The sequence below is a fragment of the Narcine bancroftii genome, chromosome 14 (genome assembly GCF_036971445.1).
Source record: "Narcine bancroftii isolate sNarBan1 chromosome 14, sNarBan1.hap1, whole genome shotgun sequence".
Taxonomy (NCBI): domain Eukaryota; kingdom Metazoa; phylum Chordata; class Chondrichthyes; order Torpediniformes; family Narcinidae; genus Narcine; species Narcine bancroftii.
In genome coordinates, this window is record NC_091482.1 from 63148183 (window position 1) to 63161113 (window position 12931).

Here is a 12931-nt window from a genome sequence, read left to right on the forward strand (position 1 = left end):
GTTAGAGAATATTACTCCTGGGTACGTGTTATAATCAAGATCCAGGATACTCAGAGGAACTCGCATGTCAACGGCCCCAAAATCTTGCTTTAAAATTATTACTTGTTTTTCAAAAAGAAGAATCCTTATTACTTGCGTTAAGAATGTGTTTCATGCGTGCATATCTATCTGCTGAGATGTATCACTGAGGTCAAGCAATGAGAAATAGATTTGTTCTGTCCTTCATTCCACTATAATGGAAAACTGCTTTTTCAATTTAGGCATTTAATTTTTTGCCTGGGGCCTTGAGTTGTGAATTGGACTGGAATCATCATATTTCCTGTCTTTGAAGAATAATTATCCTGAAAAAAAAAATGGAGCCAGGAACTGAAATGAACAGTGATATTGCAATCATGAATACATAACTCAATGTGTAATAGGTAAGACGAGACCCCAGGGTCTGGCATTAAATGGCTTCGCTAGCTTTGCCTCACTGCTGTGCTTAGGGCTCAGTTACTTCATTTAACTATTTATTGAAAATCATCTATCTTTCCGCAGCCCCGACTGAGACACTTGGTGATGGACTGTTGTCTGAGGAGGTGCGTTTTATTGTCCTTTTTCCGACTCTGGTGAGCTCATGACTTCTGGTCTGAAGATACGTTTGAAAGCTAAGTGGTCACAGATTTATAGGATGAAAGATAGATGTGCTCTCATGACTCCACGATGTCTCCAAACACTTTGCAGCAAATGAGCTCCCTTGGACCGTAATCACAGAATAGAGGAAACCATTCGGCCCACTCTCGCTGATATTGCCCATCTCTCAGTCCCTGGAAACCAGCGATGGGTTGGCCACACTGGCAGGTAAGGTGTATGGCACACTTGCCTTCATTGCGCGGGGCATTGAGTAGAGGTGAAGATTAAGAACCTTGATCGAACACAGAGCTGGAACAAGAGGAACAGCAAATGTGTAGGTGGAGAGAGAATCTATATAAAGGATGGATTTTTACAGGTGAATTCAGGGTTAAGGCAGGTGGGTGGGGATGAGTCTATAATCAGATCAGCCATGTTCACAATGAATGGCGGAGCAGGCTCGACGGGCTGGATGGCCGACTCCTGCTCCTATTTCTCATGCTCTTATCTCTCCCCTTAGAAAGCTGAGGCCATTGATATTCACATTCATTCACCTAATTTGCATATAACTATCCTACACCCACTTTTATTTTGAGAAATTGCCCCACTTTTATTCAAAGTTGCTATCATAATTTCAATTTCATCCACATTTTAAATGAACCCAGTTTCCAGAATAAATTGACAATGATTCACTCTTCATAAAAAAACACAAGAAATAGGAAGAGTTAGGTCATTCAGCCTTTTGACCTTCAACGTGGTGACCAACCTCAAACATCATAGCCTCGATAACCCTCTCCACTTCTGATTTGAATGTAATCAATGACCGTCTCCACAAACACTTCCCCTCCTCACCCTACCCACCCCCCCCTCACGATAGGGAATTCCAGAAATTCACCACCTTTTGAGTGGAGGACTTCCCCTCATTTATATTAAAGGCTCCTATTTTGAGCCTTAGACTCTTGGTTCTAGACTCCTTACTCAAGGAGAACATCTCCTCAGAAGCTTCGGGAAACTCAGCAAGTCCCTGAGGTCCCTTACCAACATTTACAGGAACATCGCTGCAAGTTTCCTGACTGGATGCATCACAACTTCTCTGCCCAAGCCCGCAAGAAACAGCAGGGAAATGTGAGCGTGGCTCACACTGTCATGTAAAGACCGCACCCCCCCCCCCCCCCCCATCAACATCGCCTACACCTGTCACTGTCTCTTGTAACCCAACGTTCACTTCACTCCTGTTGAGCACAAAGCTCTGGGTGGAGAGAAAGTACTTGGATTTCTAAAGTACTGTGAATACAAGAACCATCCATTCCCTAAGACAGACATGAAAAGATCCCACAGGGGAAATGTTCAGGCCAATACATATTCCTCAGTATTACGAATAAACAGGTAATCTTATAATCACATTTAAGTCTGTGGGTGGTTGTGATGCACAAAATGGTTGCTAGGCTTCCTTCATTTTAACAATACTCATTGATGGAAAGAGGCAAAGCCATTAGCATGTACAGTAAAAGTCCTAAAATCCGGACTGCTCGGGATTGGGTTGGTCTCGATTATTGGGCAGTAGAGCTGTGGCACTTATGCGATGTTCACAATACATGCATACATGCAAAAGCTGAGAGTTTTAGATGTCCGTATTCTCAGATGGCCTGGATTTGAGGTGAGAGTTTCTGAGAAGTCTGGATTCTCGGGTGGTCCGGATTTCTGGCATCCAGATTTTTGGACTTTTACTGTAATTCGTTCTGTTCCTCCACTTTTCTCTTGTCTGGTCTGGGCCAACGCCACATCTTGCTGTCCTTGTTCATTTGCAAAAGCTCTTTCAATTCCTATTGACGTTTATGCTCCCTCTCAACCTTCCTCATCATCCTTTATGTTTCCTTAATAACACTGGGACCTTGGGCCAATTCTCGCCCAGATTGATGAGATAAAAATAGATTTTCTCTGTTGGCTCATTAAGCAAGCTTGGCTAGTCACAACCTAATTCTTAATTTGCTCCATCTGCTCAAAATCCTCTACTAATTGTCTGTGAATTGGCAATCAAACTCCAATAGGTCACAAGGACTGGTTGGAGTGTGGGAATCATAACTAATGTATGGGCATTTCCACCCTGTCTCCTGTAAGAATTCTGTTCCTATCTCTTAATTTCTCCATCTCCACTGCATCTGCTCTCAGGGTGAGCTCTTCCACTCCAGGGCATTCCAGATGTCCTCCTTCTTTGGGATGCATAAGATCCCAGCATTTGCAGACTTCCTTGTTTACCTTGCATAGGAGCACCTGATTTTCCTAGAGATGGGTTAAAGCATACAGTAATTTTGGAACTTTGCCATGAAGAAAGACTCACATCCATCTTGCCCTGCCATCTAGTATGTTGTTTGTCAAAGGATACAACTTTGGAGATATTGATCAATGCTAGCAGTGAATCGACTAGAGACACATCCAGTATTGGAGACCATTGGAAATCATCCTTGCCTCCCGTAGTTTGAGAGCTCAATAAGATCTCCATAATAAATAATATTATTTGTCATATTGCACTGAGCACAGTGAGAAATGTTCTTCTGCAAGCAGATTAACAGGTTATCGACAACAGTCATACAGCCATGTAAAGATATCTATGAGGAGCTACCTCAAGAAGGCAGCGACATGAGTCACTTGATGGCGTAGTGGCCGGTAGGAGAATACCAGCCCTCTCCAGAAAAGAAGGAAAAAAATGAAGAAAAAGCAAAGCCCCAGACACACAAATCACAACGAATAAAAGTGTGGAGAAAATGGCACTTAAGAAAGAAAAGCCAAAAACAATGGGAAGAAAAGAAGAAAGAAAGACACCGGAAGAGAAAGGCGAAGGCCTTACCTGCACGAAAAAGCAAGGACCCACCGTGGAAAGAGGAGCCCACTCCCCGAGGTTAGTGGCGACCCCACAGGGGTCTAACCGCAGGACTGCAAAAATGGCTCAAGGAGCCAAACGGTTGTGCAACTGCGCATGCGCACGACAAGGACAACACCGACGGGAGGGGGGACCTGCTGTGGAGTTTCACTCCACAGCACGAACAGCTGAGAGAGGCCCGACAGCAGGGCTCCCAGCTGGAAGATAAAGAAAGCAATGGGAACGGGAGGGGTGAGAAAGAAAAAAGGAAACTAGAGACACAACAGATAACCAGCCCAGAAGAAGAGGACCAACATCAAGACACCTTGGAAAAAAAATACCCAACAAACTGAGACAAGCAGTTCAACAAGAAAGTCAGAAGATTCACAGATACAAGGAAGAGAAATAGAGACACAAACCCAAGAGCAGACACAGAAGAAGAAGAACACCAAGCTCTGTATAGAGGAATAGGAGGTAAAATGAATGGACAGTTCATAGATACAAAATTTTTTCAAGAACAAATGAAAGCATTAAAAGAATGGCTGACACTAGAATTTAGTGAAATGAAAAGAAAAATGAAAAGTACAGAAGAAAAAGTGAGCTGGTCATAACAGATGTAGGGAAAAGATTTGAAAATGTGGAAGAACGCGTAATGGCGGTAGAAATGGAAGTGAATGACTTAAAAAGAAAATTGGAAGAAAGTGACAAAAAAGTTCAAGAAACACAGGAGTTGTTAGCTCAGAAGATGGATATAATGGAAAACTATAGTAGGCGAAACAATATAAAGATAGTGGGCCTTAAGGAAGATGAAGAAGGCAAAGATATGAAAGAATTTATAAAAGAATGGATCCCAAAAGTCCTGGGAATGCCAGAAATACAGGAAGGAATGGAAATAGAAAGGGTGCACAGAACATTAGCCCCGAAACCACAGTCACAACAAAAACCAAGATCCATTTTAGTAAAATTCCTGAGATATACGACAAGAGAAAATATATTGGAGAAGGCAATGAATAAAATGAGAGAAGACAAACAACCACTGGAATACAAAGGTTAAAAAAAATTTTTCTACCCAGACATAAGTTTTGAGCTCCTAAAGAAGAGGAAGGAGTTTAATGCAGCAAAATCGATCCTATGGAAGAAAGGCTATAAATTTATGTTAAGATATCCAGCAGTGCTTAAAATAGTTATCCCGGGGCAGCAAAACAGACTGTTCTCGGATCTGGAGAAAGCACAAGAATTTGCAGAACACCTGCAGGATAGAAAGAGAGATGAAGAAATGTAACAAGAACGAAAAATGATGACAAACTACATATAAAGATGTAAAAATAATGAGACCAGCACCTCCCAGGTTCAAGAAGAGTTTCTCACTGCTACCTCCAGACAGATGGTACAGAAGCCTGAGACCAGCACCTCCCAGGTTCAAGAAGAATTTTTCACTGCTACCTTCAGACAGATGGTACAGAAGCCTGAGACCAGCACCTCCCAGGTTCAAGAAGAGTTTCTCACTGCTACCTTCAGACAGATGGTACAGAAGCCTGAGACCAGCACCTCCCAGGTTCAAGAAGAGTTTTTCACTGCTATCTTCAGACAGATGGTACAGAAGCCTGAGACCAGCACCTCCCAGGTTCAAGAAGAGTTTCTCACTGCTACCTTCAGACAGATGGTACAGAAGCCTGAGACCAGCACCTCCCAGGTTCAAGAAGAGTTTCTCACTGCTACCTTCAGACAGATGGTACAGAAGCCTGAGACCATCACCTCCCAGGTTCAAGAAGAGTTTCTCACTGCTACCTTCAGACAGATGGTACAGAAGCCTGAGACCATCACCTCCCAGGTTCAAGTTGAGTTTTTAATCCAATAGTTATCCTGTACCTCTCTGTAATACCCTAACCCTAAGCTACTACGTAACCACCAAAAGATCTGTCTGCACAAGTGAAACGTCACTTTATTTTCTTGCACTAACAGCAATGGTGATTATTTATCTATTCCTCCTTTTTCATTTATTAAATCTTTTTCTGTTTTGGCATTAGGTGGTAATTTAACCAGATTGGTGACCATTCTTCTTGTGGTCATTTTCATTTTTACCATTGTAGGTGGTGTATCTTACATACCTGGGTGACTCTAGCATATAAGAATGATGGTGCATCTATGCTTTGTACATGACAATAAAATGGCAGAATCTTCATTACTTAGAGAAACATCTCCAGAAAATCTGCAAGCAAATCTCCAAACATCTTGTATTGGGTTTTAATTGGCTGCCATCCATAATTTTAAACCCATTTTTAAAATTTGAAATTCAAATATTCACTATCCCTCTCTCTGCCCCACCCTGCAGTACACAAGTCATAGTACAAGAAAGTCTGCAACTGCTGGCATCTAGTGCAGTACACGAACATGCTGGAGAAACTCAGCTGGTCGTGCAGCATCCATGGGAAGTGAAAGGCACAGCACAAGCTTGAGGAGGAGCACCTCATCTTCAGACTGGGAACATTGACATTGGAGAGGGTTCGTAGGAGATTCGCTGGGATGATTCCAGGAATGAAAGGGTTGTCGTATGAGGGGCGTTTGACAGCTCACCTGTATTCATTGGAATTAAGGAGAATGAGAAAGAATCTCATTGAAACATTTTGAACGTTGAAAGGCATGGGCAGAGTGGATGTAGAAAGGTTGTTTCCCCATGGTGGGAGAGTCTAGAACAAGAGGGCACAACTTCAGATTTGAAGGGCGTTTTCTTAGAATAGAGATGCAGAGGAATTTCTTCAGCTAGAGGGTGGTAAATTGTGGAATTTGTTGCCACAAGCAGTTGTGGAGGCCAGGTCATTGGGTGTATTTAAGGCAGAGATGGATAGATAGAGAATCAAAGTTATGGGGAGTGGGGCTGAGTAGGAAAATGGATTAGCTTATGATTGAATGGCAGGGGAGACTTGATGGGATGAATAGCCTATTTCTGTCCTATGTCTTATGGTCTTAATATACAGATGCACCGAAATTCTTACTTGCTGCAGCCAGTTACTTAAGATACACCAACTTCAGTAGTAAAAATGTATTATACCCCAAAAACAAGGCAGAAAAAGGGATGATAAATATCAAAGGACAGAGAAATAAATATTCACAGTTGCAATTAATACAACAAGAAAAGTAAATTGATGTTTCAGTCATGCAGACAGTTTTTTGGTGAGGACGGACTCATTTTTGTGGTTGTGTTTATTGCATAATTTGTTAAAGATTGGAGCATTTTCCGGATGGCTGACGTCAGATTTTCTCTCCGTTTTCTTTCTCTCCCCTCCTTAAATAATGTAGTCGCGTTTGCTAACCTCCAATCCACAGGAACCATTCATTCCAGAATTATAGAACTCTGGAAGAGTGTTCACTACCTCTAAAATCTCCTTTCTAGAACTCTGGGATATGATCGTCAACTCCTTGGGAAGTCATTAGCTTTTCATTTCACTGCTTGTGATTAATGTTCTGCAGCTGGACAGTGGTGGGATAAAATCTGACCAGGAGCTATGCAGGAAGACTCATTGCCTGATGTCACAGAGCAGGTGCTGTGGCTGAGGCAGCCCCTTCCATTTGTGTAGCAGCTAAGAAGAGATAATCAAACAATTGCCTCTCTGTTGCTTCTGAGACATGTTAGGATATTAAATGACTAAATGTAGAATCTTGAAGGAAATCAGAGTCAGGCTTATTGTCATGAACATGTTGTTTTGATGCAGCATTATGAGGGCAAAAATTGCATTTACGTAAATACACTATTTAAAAAATAAATAAATTAGTGGAAAAGAAGAGGGGAAAGAAGTAAGGTAGTGACCTTCAGAAATCTGAATTGGCAAAGCTGTTTTTGTATCATTCGGTGTTCAACTTCACCCCTGTACCTCCTTCCTGATAGTAGCCACATGAAGATGGCATGGCCTGGGTGATAGATGCTGCTCTCTTGAGACACCACCTCTTGCAGCGGTCCTTAATGGAGGGAAGACTGTTGCCCATGATGGTGCTGGCCGAGTTTACAACTCTTAGTAGCCTTTTCCTCTCCTGTGCACCTCCACACCAGACAGTGATGAAATCAATTGGAATGCTCTCCATGGTACGCCTGTAGAAATTTTCAAGTCTTTGATGGCATACCAAATCACCTTGAAGTGTAGCTGCTGGCCAGCCTTCTTCATGATTGCATCAACATGGAAGCCCCAGGGCAGATCTTTAGAGTTGTTGACACACAGAAATGTGAAGTTCTCGACCCTCTCCACTGCTGATCCCTCGATGAGGACTGGTTTGTGTTCTCCAGGTTCCCCCCCCTCCTGAAGTCCACAATTAGCACCTTGGTTTTGCTAACATTGATTGTAAGTTTGTTGTTGTGACACCATTCAACCAGCTGATGTCTCCCTCCTGTATGCTTCCTCATTTCTATCTATGCTCCTACTGATGACAAATCATCGGCATATTTGTAGATGGCATTTGAATTGTGCCTAACCACATGGTCATGAGTGTAGAGCGAGCAGAGCTGAGGGCTAAGTTTGCATCCTTGAGGTGTGACCGTGTTGTTTGACAGTGAGAAGACATTACCAATCCGCACTGACTGTGGTCTTCCAACGAGGATGCCAAGGATTTAAGGAACAGAACTCAGACCTTCAACTCATATGAACTGTAATCTCCTAGATTTCTTGCAATAACACAAAATGTAAAATGATTTGAGATGATATAGGTGCCATTGGCAGGTCATACCTTAAAGACAGCTGCAATGGGCTTCCTGGCAGCCATAAATATGTTTTATAAATACATCGAGAGTTGTCAGGTGAATTCATAGCAGGCTGCAGCCAATTGGTGAATTAAGCAATGATGGGGGAAAAAAAATACAGGTTTATTCATCCAGAACAACTCTGTCAGATTTTATAAAGGCTAGTATTAGTTGGCACGAATTTTTAGTGCCAGATTTGTTGAGGGCATTGACAGCTCTGTGTGGATATGAATACTTCATTTTAGAAGCGTTTGCTTTCACTAGAAAAGATTATTTCCCAGATAATTAAATGGTAGCTGGGAGATGACACTGATCAGCAGACAATAATATGAAATCAGAATGAAAGAATTCATCCCAGTGTCTTGTCTAACAGTAACAATAAGAAATATTTGGATAACAGTGAATAGTTATGCGAGGGATTTATCTTCATTCAAGGATATTGAAAATATGAAATTCTTTCACCCAAAAGGGTTGTTAAGGTTGAAGGTTTCAAAACTCAGGTTGTTGGACTTTAAGATCACAAGATAAAGGAACAGAAGTAGGCCATTCAGCCCATCGAGTCTTCTCCACAAATCCACCCTGAGCTAAACTGTTCTCACATCTAGTTCCAATTTCCAGCCTTTCCCCCATATCCCTTGTTACCCTGACTCCTGAAACTCCCCCAATGATCAGGCCACCATAGCTGCATGTAGCAACGAATTCCACAAATCCATGACTAAAGAAATTCCTCCTCATCTCTGATTTAAATGAGTACCTTCTAATTCTAAGACTGTGCCCTCTTGTACTGGACTCACCAAGGGAAAGATCTTATTCACATCTACTCTGTCCAATCCTTTCAGCATTCAAAATGTTTCTATGAGATCCCCTCTTATTCTTCTAGACTCCAATGAATACAGTCCAAGAGCTGATAAATGTTCCTCATATGTTAGCCCTTTCATTCCAGGAATCATCCTAGTAAATCTTCTCTATACTCTCTCCAACATCATTACATCCCTTCAATGTGCGTGTTTCTACTGGGACACCTCGTATCACCCCGCATCACTGCAAATTTTTGTCCCCCACATCACCTCGTATTTTACGACTACCCGAACTGTTTCTACTGAGCGATAAATACGCGGTGATGTGGGGAGATGCGAGGTGACCAGGAAGTAGTGTATTTTAAGGTCACATATCAGGTCGTTTTGTTTTCCCATCCAAAATGCCCTTCACCATCATTTCCTGCCATTTTGTGATCAAGAATCGCTGAAGATCAAATGTCCAGTTGATACTGTCCGACATATTGCAACAAAGAAACGAAAAAGTTATTATAATGACAGACAAGCTTGATATTTCTCCAGGGAAATTACTCCAATTTAACGATACACAAAGGGACAGCGGAGGCGATATGAACGCAGTATAGCTAGCTAGTAGGTAGCTTGTGCAGTATATATACGTAATAAGATAATGCGCTGTGCCGGTGCGTGCATGCGATGATCAATTGAAAAGCGCGGGCGAAAAATCGAGACTTCCGGTACACCGTGAATTTGTTACTTGCTGTGTTTTTACTGAAAAATCATCCCTCGCATCACCGCGCATCGACCACCTCAAAAGGTGGACGACGGAGCACCTCGCATCACCGCGCATCGGCCACTACCCAATGTGTTTCTACTGAGGAAAAATTCGAGCTGTTACCTCGCATTGCCCCGAATTTTCATCGCTCAGTAAGATAAGGGGCCAAAACTTCACACATACTCCAAGTGAGGACTCACCAGTGCCCCATAGAGCCTCATCAACACCTCTTTACTCTTACACACTATTGGTCTTAAAGTGAATGCCGATCCAACTTGGTGGTTAATCTTTAGGTTATCCTGCAAGAGGACCCACAAGTCCCGAGGCACTAACACATTTTGAATTTTCTCCCCATCCAAATAATAATCTGCCTGTTTATTCCCTCTTCCAAAATGTAAATTTCTCATCTGCCATTTCTTTGTCTACTCTTCTAAGCTGTTCAAGTCTCTCTTCAACCTTTTAATTTCTTCAACACTTCCTACCCCACCACCCATCTTGGTGTCATCTGCAAACTTCACCACAAAACCATTCAATCCATAATCTAAATTATCATTATACATTGTAAAAAGAAGCGGCCCCAACATCGACCCCTGTGGAGCACCACCAGTAACTGGCAACTAACCAGAACAGGATCCCTTTTTTCCCACCCTTTGCTTTCTGCCTATCAGCCAAAGCTCTACTCAGTCTAATATCTTTCCTGTAATTCCATGGATTCTCATCTTATTAAGCAGTCTCTTATGCGGCACCTTATTGAAGGCCTTTTGAAAATCCAAATACACAACATCCACAGCCTCTCCCTTGTCCATCCCACTTGAGAGGTCCTGGAGCTAAAGGAGTTAAATGGTGTTGAGATCTAGATCAGTCATTTTGAAGCAGGATTAAAAGGCAGAGTGGACCTCACCAGCTCCTATGATCCTGGATGAGGGAGGGAAGTGACCTTCTGGCTCAGATTGGTCACAGAATCTGCTGACCCTTGAACAGCTCCAGAAACTTTCCACTCCAATTACTCATCATCCCTCATTCCACCTAGGTCCCTTATCATATCCAATTCTACCTAGTTCCTTATCATATCCAATTAACACCTTTTGTTGGTCTGGATTCCTCCCCCATTGTTTGAATTCTGAGACTTTCTGATACATCCTGCTCCTGCCTTTTACTGATTTTTCCTTGAAGATGGGCTCAGGCCTGAAACGTCAACAATAAACCTTTGTCTCCTATAGACCAGCTGAGTTCCTCCAGCATTTTGGCATGTTTACAGCAAGTACACTGGCTGACTAGGTGTGTTTGTCTTATTTGTGGGATCTTGCTGTGTGTAAATTGCCAGCCACTTCAGAGCATCATTTTGTGCAGCATTTGGACACATCTGGAGCTCATCAAAGGTGCTATCAAAATGCCAGTTCTTTCTTTCAGCAGGGAGCTGCATCCTGTGGGTTTACAAAAGTGCAATGAAGGTGATGAGCTGAGAACTCTTTCACCGTCAATTATGATGATAAGGGCATTTCCAAACAGCAATTTCACAGAAATTACTGTTTTGAAATGGTACAAAAGCCTCTTGGCTAGAAGCGGAGCTACATCAGTGGCAATCATACTTGTACATCAGCTTGCTTTGGAAGGCAAAGGTCAGCACTTGCCAGCAGTCCCAGTGCTTTCAAGAGAGTGATGTGACAAGAATACAGATTTCCACATGGGATTCAGTTGTAGAGAACAATGCTTGAAGTTCAGCAGTGTGGTTTGTCTGCATCAGAGAAAAGATTTCTCCCTCTGTACAGTCTTTACCTTTCAACTCCAGGATTTTCAATGGGCATTAGAAGGTTTACTTTCTGTGTTCTGTGGTTGCTCTGACAGCAACTCCCTGTACCGTCACATCTGTAGCTCGGGGGCAGTGGGGGAACGCAAACACGACTCATCGCTCTACCTGTCTCTTTCTGCGCTTTGTTGTAATGTTGCCCGTGGCTCTCTGAAAGCTGACTGAAGTCAAAGACGATTAAAGCCTTTTGTTGTCAAAAAAGAAAAAAAAACCACGAAGCATTCAGTGATAGTGATAGATCTTTGACCTCTCGAGGCTGCCCCTTGCTCAGGACCTGAATTCGCAGTCCGCCTTGATGTGGTTCCTTCAACAGCTCCAACTCTGATCAGTTGAAGTGCTCAAAACTTCACTCCTGAAGAAGAACCCAGGCCCGAGATGTTGACAGTCTTTTACTTCCCATAGATCAGGCGTGGCCAAACTTGCTTAACGTAAGAGCCACATACAATAAACTTCAGATGTTTGAGAGCTGCAAGACATGAAAAAATATTACATGTATATTTTTACTCTTACGTGCACATTTTTTATATAAATACTAAGAAATGTGTGTGTAATAATATTTATTCATGTATGTAGATTTTATACTGCTAATTTGTATTATTTTTCGATAGCCACAAAGTACAAAATATTTTCAAAATCTTGACTGAGTCTCCATCTTGGCTGTGAGTTGAAAATCTGGCTGATACATTATCAAGAATTAACTCTTGTCAGGTGTCGATTTGTAAGGATTGCTTTGACTTCATGAACTTCATTACAGAGTACAATGTGAGGGTGGCCAAGACATTGGGAACTCAGATGGATGGGCGGCCAGGCCATTGGGTGCTTGGATGGGGGGGTGGAGGAAGGTTGCGGCCGGGGCATCAGGAGCTCGGATGGTCGGGTGGCTGGGGCCTAGGTGAGGATCTGCGGTCGGGGCATTGTGAGCTCTGGAGGGTGGGTTTACATTAACACTCCATTAATTTTACTGCCCTTAACAGAGCCACACAGGCCACAATCACATGATCGAAAGCCGCACCCACTAAAACTACCTTTGTGAACACCGACTCGTATGATCCTTGTCTTACCCAATGTATTTCTGCGAGCCACATGTGAATCGCGAACTACAGTTTGGCCACCCCTGATGTAGATGCTGCGTGTCCTGCTGAGTTTCTCTAGCACGTTTCACTGCACTCAATCCAAGATCTACAGACTCCTTTTTTACCTGCAGCAGCAATCATCAAGGATCTACACCACCCAGCACACGCTCTGTTCTCGCTGCTGCCATCAGGAAAGAGGTCTAGGTGCCACAAGACTCGCACCACCAGGTTCAGGAACACCTGCTCCCCCTCCACCATCAGACTCCTCCACAGCAAACTCAATCAGGGACTCTTGTGCACTTTATTGATTT

The 12931-nt window shown here is 42.8% G+C and overlaps 1 long non-coding RNA gene across 1 annotated transcript in view; it reads left to right on the forward strand.

The window, feature by feature from the left end:
• The window catches only part of LOC138749616 (uncharacterized), a 50399-nt gene that overhangs the window by 427 nt on the left and 37041 nt on the right, over positions 1–12931 (forward strand). The window contains exons 2-3 of the long non-coding RNA XR_011348774.1: positions 261–419; positions 538–840. This is a non-coding gene — a long non-coding RNA (uncharacterized lncRNA). The remainder of the gene's footprint in view (positions 1–260; positions 420–537; positions 841–12931) is intronic.